Source organism: Balaenoptera acutorostrata, chromosome 5 (assembly GCF_949987535.1).
Source record: "Balaenoptera acutorostrata chromosome 5, mBalAcu1.1, whole genome shotgun sequence".
Taxonomy (NCBI): Eukaryota; Metazoa; Chordata; class Mammalia; order Artiodactyla; family Balaenopteridae; genus Balaenoptera; species Balaenoptera acutorostrata.
The window spans coordinates 97,340,649-97,348,844 of record NC_080068.1 but is presented as its reverse complement, the minus strand read 5'-3'; the positions used below and the strand labels follow the sequence as shown (position 1 = coordinate 97,348,844).

The following is an 8,196-nucleotide window of genomic DNA, read 5'->3' as shown; positions in this document are numbered from 1 at the left end:
ACCAAACTAGATCCTGAAGATGATGCAGTACAGAGACCCGGTTTCTGTGTACTGATCAGGGCTCAATCTGCAGAGCAAATATAAGGGAGAGCTATTCATTCAATAAATACCTAATAGATACCCAGCAAGCACCAGGCATTGGTTTACGGGTTGAGGATAAATCACAGACTAATACAAGCTACAGTCCTGTCTTTGTGCAGCTAACCTTCTAGATGGAAAAGGCAGAAAATAAACAAAATAATGAGCAAAATATGTAACATGTTATTCTGGACTCAGAATAAAAATAAAGTAGGTATGGGGGATAAAGAATACCAATGTGCTATTTTTGAATGGTTAGAGAAATCCTCACTAGAATGATAACATTTTATTAAAGACCTGTAGAAGAAGGACAGGGGTGCCCTGAGATCTCAGAGAAGGGCTTTCCAAGTAAAGGCAATTATAGTAAAAGGCCCCCTGGTGGGAGATGCCTGAGCCTGGTGTGTATGCAGAGCAAGGAGGTCAGAGTGCCTGGAGTAGAAGAAACAAGGGAGAGAATGGGGAGAAAGCTAACAAGAAGCCAGAATTTATAAGGCTTCATAGTCCATTGTAAGAATTGGAGGTATTAGATTGAGTGAGAAGCACAGTCACTGCAGGGTTTAGAACAAAAGAAAGACAGTATCTGGTTTACATCATAAGATCACCTAGGCTGTTGTGTTGGGATGAGACTCTATTGATAAAGACAAATGTAGAAAAGTCAGTTAGGAACGACTGAAATAATCAGCGATAGGGGATGTGGCCAATCATGAGGAGGTGATGAGACTGGATCAAATTCTGGATATCTTTTTAAGGTTAAGGTGACAGTACTTGATTTAGGACTAGATATGGGCTGTGAAAGGAAGAGAGACATCAACGAATACCACACATTTAAAAGGTAATAAGTTGTATATAATCCTCATTAATTTTCCTGTAACCCTGTGGGTATGTACTGCTGGGTTTGTTGCTGTTGTTGTTATTGCTGTTTATCTGTTTATGAGTTGTTTTTCATGAGTGGATTGAGAAAGTAGAATAGAAAGAGTCAGAAGGGTGAGGGAGTTAGTTGGAATTTGGGATAAGTTCAAAGAAACTTTAGGAAATGTATTCATAACAGGCCTGCAGTAAAAATATCATTACAGAAGGCAAAGCTTCATTGCTTGCTTTTTTTTTTAACCTAGAAAACAGTTACTGTTACATGGGCAGAAATTGGGAAAAAATGGTAGAATTGGGTTATATTTTCTGTGGAATTTGGTTTATCGTAACCACGTCAACAAAGATTGTCTCCACACAGCATCCTTTAAGAGATAACAACAGCTTGGCTATCCAAAACACTTGTTTGAAATGCTATTTGTTTTCACTAGTATTTTACCTGGAATGAAAAATCAAGCATCGTGTTTAAACATCAGAAGTCATGCTTATCAGTATACAAATTTTTCAAACTTGGAAGTCCAGTCACTTTGAGAGCAAATACCTTGAGGTGGATACTTGGAAAGTGTATTTAAGGAGTAGCAGGGCAGATATTAATGCTGAACAATGACAAGTATGACATAGGTGCTAGCCTTCACACTGAGGGGTCACCGCACATGTTATTTCACAATGGCTGCCTCAGTAGATGAGCTGACATAACAACCCACTGCCAGTGCCATAAACAATTGCCAATTTCATTTTACAGGAGTCACATCGGTGAGTTGAACCCGAAAAAGTGATGAGGATAGGTGAAGCTGAATATGTTATGACTCATTCAGAGCTGGCTTATTAGTCCACAGGCACTAGGACAGATTCAACATTGGAGAGACCAGGTTCAAACCCTAAGCCTGCCATTTAGTAGCTGCATGACCTTGAGCAGAGTGCTGAGATGGTTTACTCACTTTAAAAAGGAGGAAATTAATGTAGACTTACACTAGAGAATCATGCAACTCAAATGAGACAAGGCATGTGTAAAAATGGTTTAAAGCATCATATAAATATTTCATGTTATTATTGAAAGGCTTTCCCTTTGAAAAATGGAAAGGGAGAGAGTAAGAATGCCTTAGCAATTATTGAATACTCTGTGGTTTCAGGAATTCCCCATGTACAATAACAATGGCATATCTATCTATCTATCTATCTATCTATCTATCTATCCATCCATCCATCCATCCAAGAACTCTGTTGTGCATCTTGTTCGATGTCATTGTGTATGTTAGAGTCAAGATCCAAACTTAGGCCAATCTTTGTGTCCAAGCCTGCATAATTCCTGTTATACCAAGTCATTGCCTGGTCATTTTACATGCAGCAACACTGTGTCAGAAATGGAAGAAATAACAGAAATCATCTAATGGAATTGTTTTCAAATATTTCATTGCAAAGTCTTACTGGGAAGCTCAATATTTTCTAGAAATAGAGCTGACCTTGATAAAGTAGATGTGGGAACTCCAAAGTTGCTTCTCCTCCACTGAGCCCTCTTCTACCTCTCTGGGGATGGTAGGTACTTTAGGGTCTGAAAAACATTAATATAGTCCATTCCCCTCAGTTTAATGATTGAAAACAGAGTTTCAGGGAGTTTAAATGATTTACCTAAGAACAAAAAAATTTTTAATGGCAAAAGAAAGAACAAGGAGCCCAGTTCTGTGCAATTTTGTAACATATACTCCCACTTACTTCCTACATTGTTCCTACAATATTAACATCTGAAGGGTCTCCTATCTCCCACTCAAATTCTGAACGAGTTAAGAGATATATAAAGAAGTTTATCCTATGGAGATTAAAATATAACTCATATAACTGATGGAGAGCACAGCTCACTGTGTGATAACAAAAGGCTGCTCCCCAGGATCAGGGCTCACCTTGTCACAGGTAGCACTGCTTCCTCCACATGGAAGGAGCCTTTACCAATAAACTTAACCACTGGGGACAAAAATGGGCCAGAATACAAACTTCTTGGAGGCCAGACTAAAACTGAATGGGTAGTAGGTTGAGCTCTGCCTACCTAGTTTCTACTCCCTAAATTTCTGGATCACTATGTTCCATGGGAGTGAGGGGTCAGTAAGAGTCCAGTGCTACCTTGATATAAGACCCTTGTTATAAAATGAAACATCGGGAGAATGGGTTTAGTGACTCCGCCTAATGGTATAAGGGGCACAGGTCTGGTGAGATCACACATCATAACATATGGTTTTATTTTGTTTGAACTTCTGGTTTTAATTTTTGATTTGTGTATTATTCTATGAAGAATTAACATTCTCATGAACAAATCTCAATGTTTGAGTACATATCAAATTTATAAATGTTATATATTTCCTTGTGGCTTTGTAATTTATAGATGAACTTACTTATTTCTGAAACTGAAAGTTACTGTAGTGAGATGTTATGTGAGGCAAAACCAAATGGGGATAAATCTTGAAACATCATTTTCCCCTATCACCCTGAGAGCAGAGTAAGAGTAATTGTTATATCTTTAAAACAGGAGATATCCCAAGAACAGGGTGGAAGTTAGAGTCTTAGAATCAGTGAGACCTTGCAGGACTTATGAGAATTAAATAAAGAAGCTGTGAATAGACAGTAATTGATGAAAGGAGCTTGGTGGTAAAGAAGGGCTTGAAACACATACCCTCCAGGTAATAATATTTACCTAAGTAAAATTCCAATACATCTTGAATCTATGATTAAAAGAGGATTACTAGATATTTAATTTGAAAAAAACATTCAATTTAATTCAAAAACAAGTTTAGCAATTGGGAGCATCAATTTCAAGAGCAACCATTGAAAAGTCAATGTACTCTGGAGGTTACAAAAACCATCTTTCTATGTATATAATTATAATATATGGTTTCAAGAGCTAAGAGTTCAAAATTACTATAAAATTAATATAAATCCTAGCTTCAATCCCCCAAAAGAGAAAATTGCATATTCCTTCCCATTATTCTCCACTTTTCTTTGAATCTCAGATCTAATTTCTATCACTGGGATGTAGATCACTCTGGTGAAAGTCCTGCCTCCACTGATGTTGCTATTGTCACTAACTTCAACTCATCTTCTGATTCTCAGCTTAAATATCACCTCTGCAAGGAGCTCTCCCATGATCTTCAAATGATAATGAGCTCCCCCGGTTGTGTCTCTCATACTACTCTAAGATTCCTCCTGTCCATTTTTATAACAGCCCCACTCTTGCTCATTTGGTCAATCAAAAATGTTTATTGAGCATATATTACATGTCAGGCACGTTTCTAGTTTCTGAATATACAATGGTGAGGAAGACAGGCTAGATTCCTGCTCTTTCCTGCTCTTATGGAATACACATTCCATGCCATCAGGAATCTTAGTGGCTTTTCTTTTTTTTCCCTACTGATGTTTGCTAAACGTCTATAATAGCTGTTGATACATGTATGTGCTCAATAAATATTTATTGAATACATGAGTGAATAAATAAATGGGAATTATGGGGAATAAATAAACATATAAGATATTGATTAATGTTTTGCAGAGAATTCATACTGGGTGAAAAAATTGATAGTGGATGACTTATCCTAGATTAGTTGTTCATGGAAGACTTCTCTGAGGTTTTAACATTGAAGTTGAGATATGCCTTGTAGGAAGAAATCAGTTTTACATGATTTACATGGTCAGAAATTACGATGCTTTGAAAAGTTCCAGCAGTGGGGAGCGACCTAGAGTTTGAGAAACCTCAGAGGGAGAGAATGAGAGTGAGGGAGAAGGGATGAGAGAGAGGGTTGGGGGAAAGAGGGGAAGAAGGAATGAAAAAGAGAGAGAGGCAGGGAGAGGAAAAAAGAGGAGAGGAGAGGAACGAAGAGAAATGAGGAGAGGAGAGGAGAAGAGAAGAAAGGAGAGGAGAGGGGAGGAGAGCTGGCAAGGTGAACCAAGGCAACAAGCATGAGAGAAGAAGCCATTTGGAAGTGAATCATCCAGCCATAACTATCACCATGTGCATCAGAGATGAACCATCCAAATTCCTTTCCCACAAAATTGAGAGTAAAGGTAAAATGGCTGTTTAAGTCCCTGTGTCCTAGAGTTGTATCACAGCAACAAATAATTGAAATGTGTCATTCACAGTCACTGTAGCATCCACAAAGCTCAATTACCTGCTCACACTAGGTGAGAAAAAAAAAAAAAAAGGAGGAATCACATCACTAGCTACTTCTTAGACTCAAGTTTTTATTTATTTATTTATTTTATTGGAGTATAGTTGTTTTACAATATTGTGTTAGTTTATACTGTACAGCAAAGTGAATTAGCTGTATGTATACATATATCCCTTCTTTTGTGGATGTCCTTCTCATTTAGGTCACCACAGAGCACTGACTAGAGTTTCCTGAGCTACGCAGTAGGTTCTCATTAGTTATCTATTTTATACATAGTATCAATAGTATATATATGTCAATTCCAATCTCCCAATTCATCCCACCACCCCCTTTCCCCCTTGGTATCCATATGTTTGTTCTCTATGTCTGTGTCTCTATTTCTGCTTTGTAAATAAGATCATCTATACCAATTTTTTCAGATTCCACATACATGCATTAATATACAATATTTGTTTTTCTCTTTGTGACTTACTTCACTCATATGACAGTAAAAATATGGAACGCTTCACAAATTTGCATGTCATCCTTGCACAGGGGCCATGTTAATCTTCTCTGTATTGTTCCAGTTTTAATGTATGTGTTGCGAAAGGGAGCACGACTCTGAGTTTTAGTGTCTTTACATGTGGACTAAGGATGCTATATAATTTTCAGAATGTTTAAGAGAAGTAAATCAGGTAATATATGTAATATGTTTAATACTGTGCTTGCACACTGTAGTTACAGAGTAGTAGAAATACGTTGTTCATTTCATTCACTGTTTATTCCCAGTGACTAAAGCATCACCTATTAGACAGAGTCCTCATTAGTATTTTTTTAATGAATGAGGAAATGAATGCATAAAGCAATCTATTAGACACTGTTTAGGTGACTAGGATCATAAAGAATAACAGCTCACTATTTTATAGTGGCTATAGATATGCTCTCTGTTCTAATACAATAATATAAGTGCTGTCTATAGTCATGGTCTGTGCAAGGGTTTATAAGAGCCAAGAATGGATCATCAGATTTTGCCTGGAGAGAGAAAGTCAGGAAATATTTTACTAATGTAAGGACTTCTGTTAGCTCTGAGTCTTAGAGCATGCCAAATTGATCATTATGAAAACATGAAGTCAATTCATTCCTAACAAAGAAATTTTGTCTTTAAAAAAGAAGACCAAACTGAGACTAATATATGACATATCAAGACACTTCAGATTGGACTTCTGAGGGACTTATATCAGGCATAGGATATAGGTGGGAGAATGACATGGTAGTCAGATAAGCAGAAATCAGATGATGAAGGGCTGAGCATGCCATCACAACACATTTGCCCTTCATTGTGTAGGGAATAGAGAGACAGTTACATATTCTATTCAGAAGTCTGGCAGTCTTAGACTCTTATTTTACGAAAGTTACTCTAGATCATTGTGAAGAATGGATTGGAAAGCTTGCGATGGAGGCATCTAAGATGCTGGTGCTGTTACCTCTCTTATTACCGAGGAGAGAAATAATGCTGACGTGAACTAAAGCAGTGGCATATGATTAGTGAGTAAGCAAAAGTTATGGAGAAATTGAATAGGGATAATTTATTGGACCTGGTTGACTGATTATATATGGAAGTTGAGGAAAACAGTGCAGTCAAGATTGATTCATTTAGATTTTTGTAACTGAGAACAAGATGATACAGTCAACAAAAATTTTCAGTACAATTTTGGATACCGTAGCAATTGAATATGGCCTTTCATAATAGTTCATAAAAAATAACCTCAAAATCCCAGTGACTAATGAAACAAACTTTTTCTTTTTTGCTCATATGACTACATGTCTGCAAGGGATGAGCTGCAGGGTGTGGGTGGAGCTCAGATCTGTTCCATATGTCATTCACTGTCTTTAGACCAGAGGCTAGCTGGAGCACATATGTCTCATGGAAAGTCCAGAAGCCAGGAAAATAATCAGAAACATGCAGGGCCTCTTAAAGTGTAGGTACATATCCCACATACTGCCAATCCCATCCACATGCCATCAGTGAAAGTAAGTAAAATGGCCAAGTCCAACATCAACAGGACAGCAACACACATTCTGTCACACCAGGAAGTACTACATAGTCATATGACAAAGGACATGGATACACAATTCGAATATAGGGAATCAAGTGAGGAATTGGGAACAATGACCCAATGACCATGATAGTCATGTCAGTGCATCAGGTAAGTATATCCATGAATAGAGCTGAAAAGAGAAACATTAGAAATGTCCACACTGAGTATCTTTCTTGCCATAAAGTTTCTTTACCCTTACTTCATGGTACTTTGAAATCATTGCTTCATGGGGCTTTCTATACTAAGTTATTTTTTAAATCACATTTGCCTAATTTTTGTACTACTCCATGTAAAGAAAGATGCCATAATAAAAATCAAGCCAACCTTCTCCAATAACAACAAGAGACGAACAATGGCACTTGTAGATGACTGTTGGTACTCATAGTCTCAAAGATTATTCCCCAAGAATGACCTATTCCTTGGTAAATAAATACCACTTAGGCATCAAGGTGCTGCTGTCTTCTTAAGGCCCAAATTTGGACTCATAACTGTTCTCTTACTAACTGCAAACTTGACCAGTACTATGAGGAAGAAGGAAGACAAGGCTTTGCTAAGGGTTCAGGAATGAAAAAAGGTAAATAGCTCAAGATAGTATCAAGATAAGTTTAACTCCTCTTCACTTCATGATCCAGACAGGGACCCTTTTACCTGGCTCATATACCATGCTCTACATCTCTATAACTACCTTTGCTGGTGGCTATACAGGAGTACTTGAGATTCTGCCAAAACCAGTTGAAATTCATAACCAAGAGAAGGGAACCCAGAAGTTCTTGGTCAAACCATTGTGGTAGGAAGAATTAGGATTCCCCAAAGATGTTTGTATCCTAATCCCTAGATGCTCTGAATATGTTGAGTTACAAGGCAATGGACAATTAAGTTGCAAATGTAATTAATTTTACTAATCTTTACTTACTTAAAGATCAAGATATCATCCTGTATTATCTAGGTGGGCTCAAAGTAATCCCAAGAAGATTCTTTAAAATAGAAGAGAGAGGCAGAAGAAGAAATCAGAGTCAGAGAGAGATTTT

The 8,196-nt window shown here is 37.4% G+C and overlaps 1 non-coding gene across 1 annotated transcript; it reads right to left on the bottom strand.

Moving 5' to 3' along the window:
• Window positions 1-5,579: 5,579 nt before the first annotated feature.
• Window positions 5,580-5,686, bottom strand: LOC114238557 (U6 spliceosomal RNA). The gene has a single exon (XR_003623882.1). It is a non-coding gene; the product is annotated as a U6 spliceosomal RNA (small nuclear RNA).
• Between the last annotated feature and the right edge of the window lie 2,510 nt (window positions 5,687-8,196).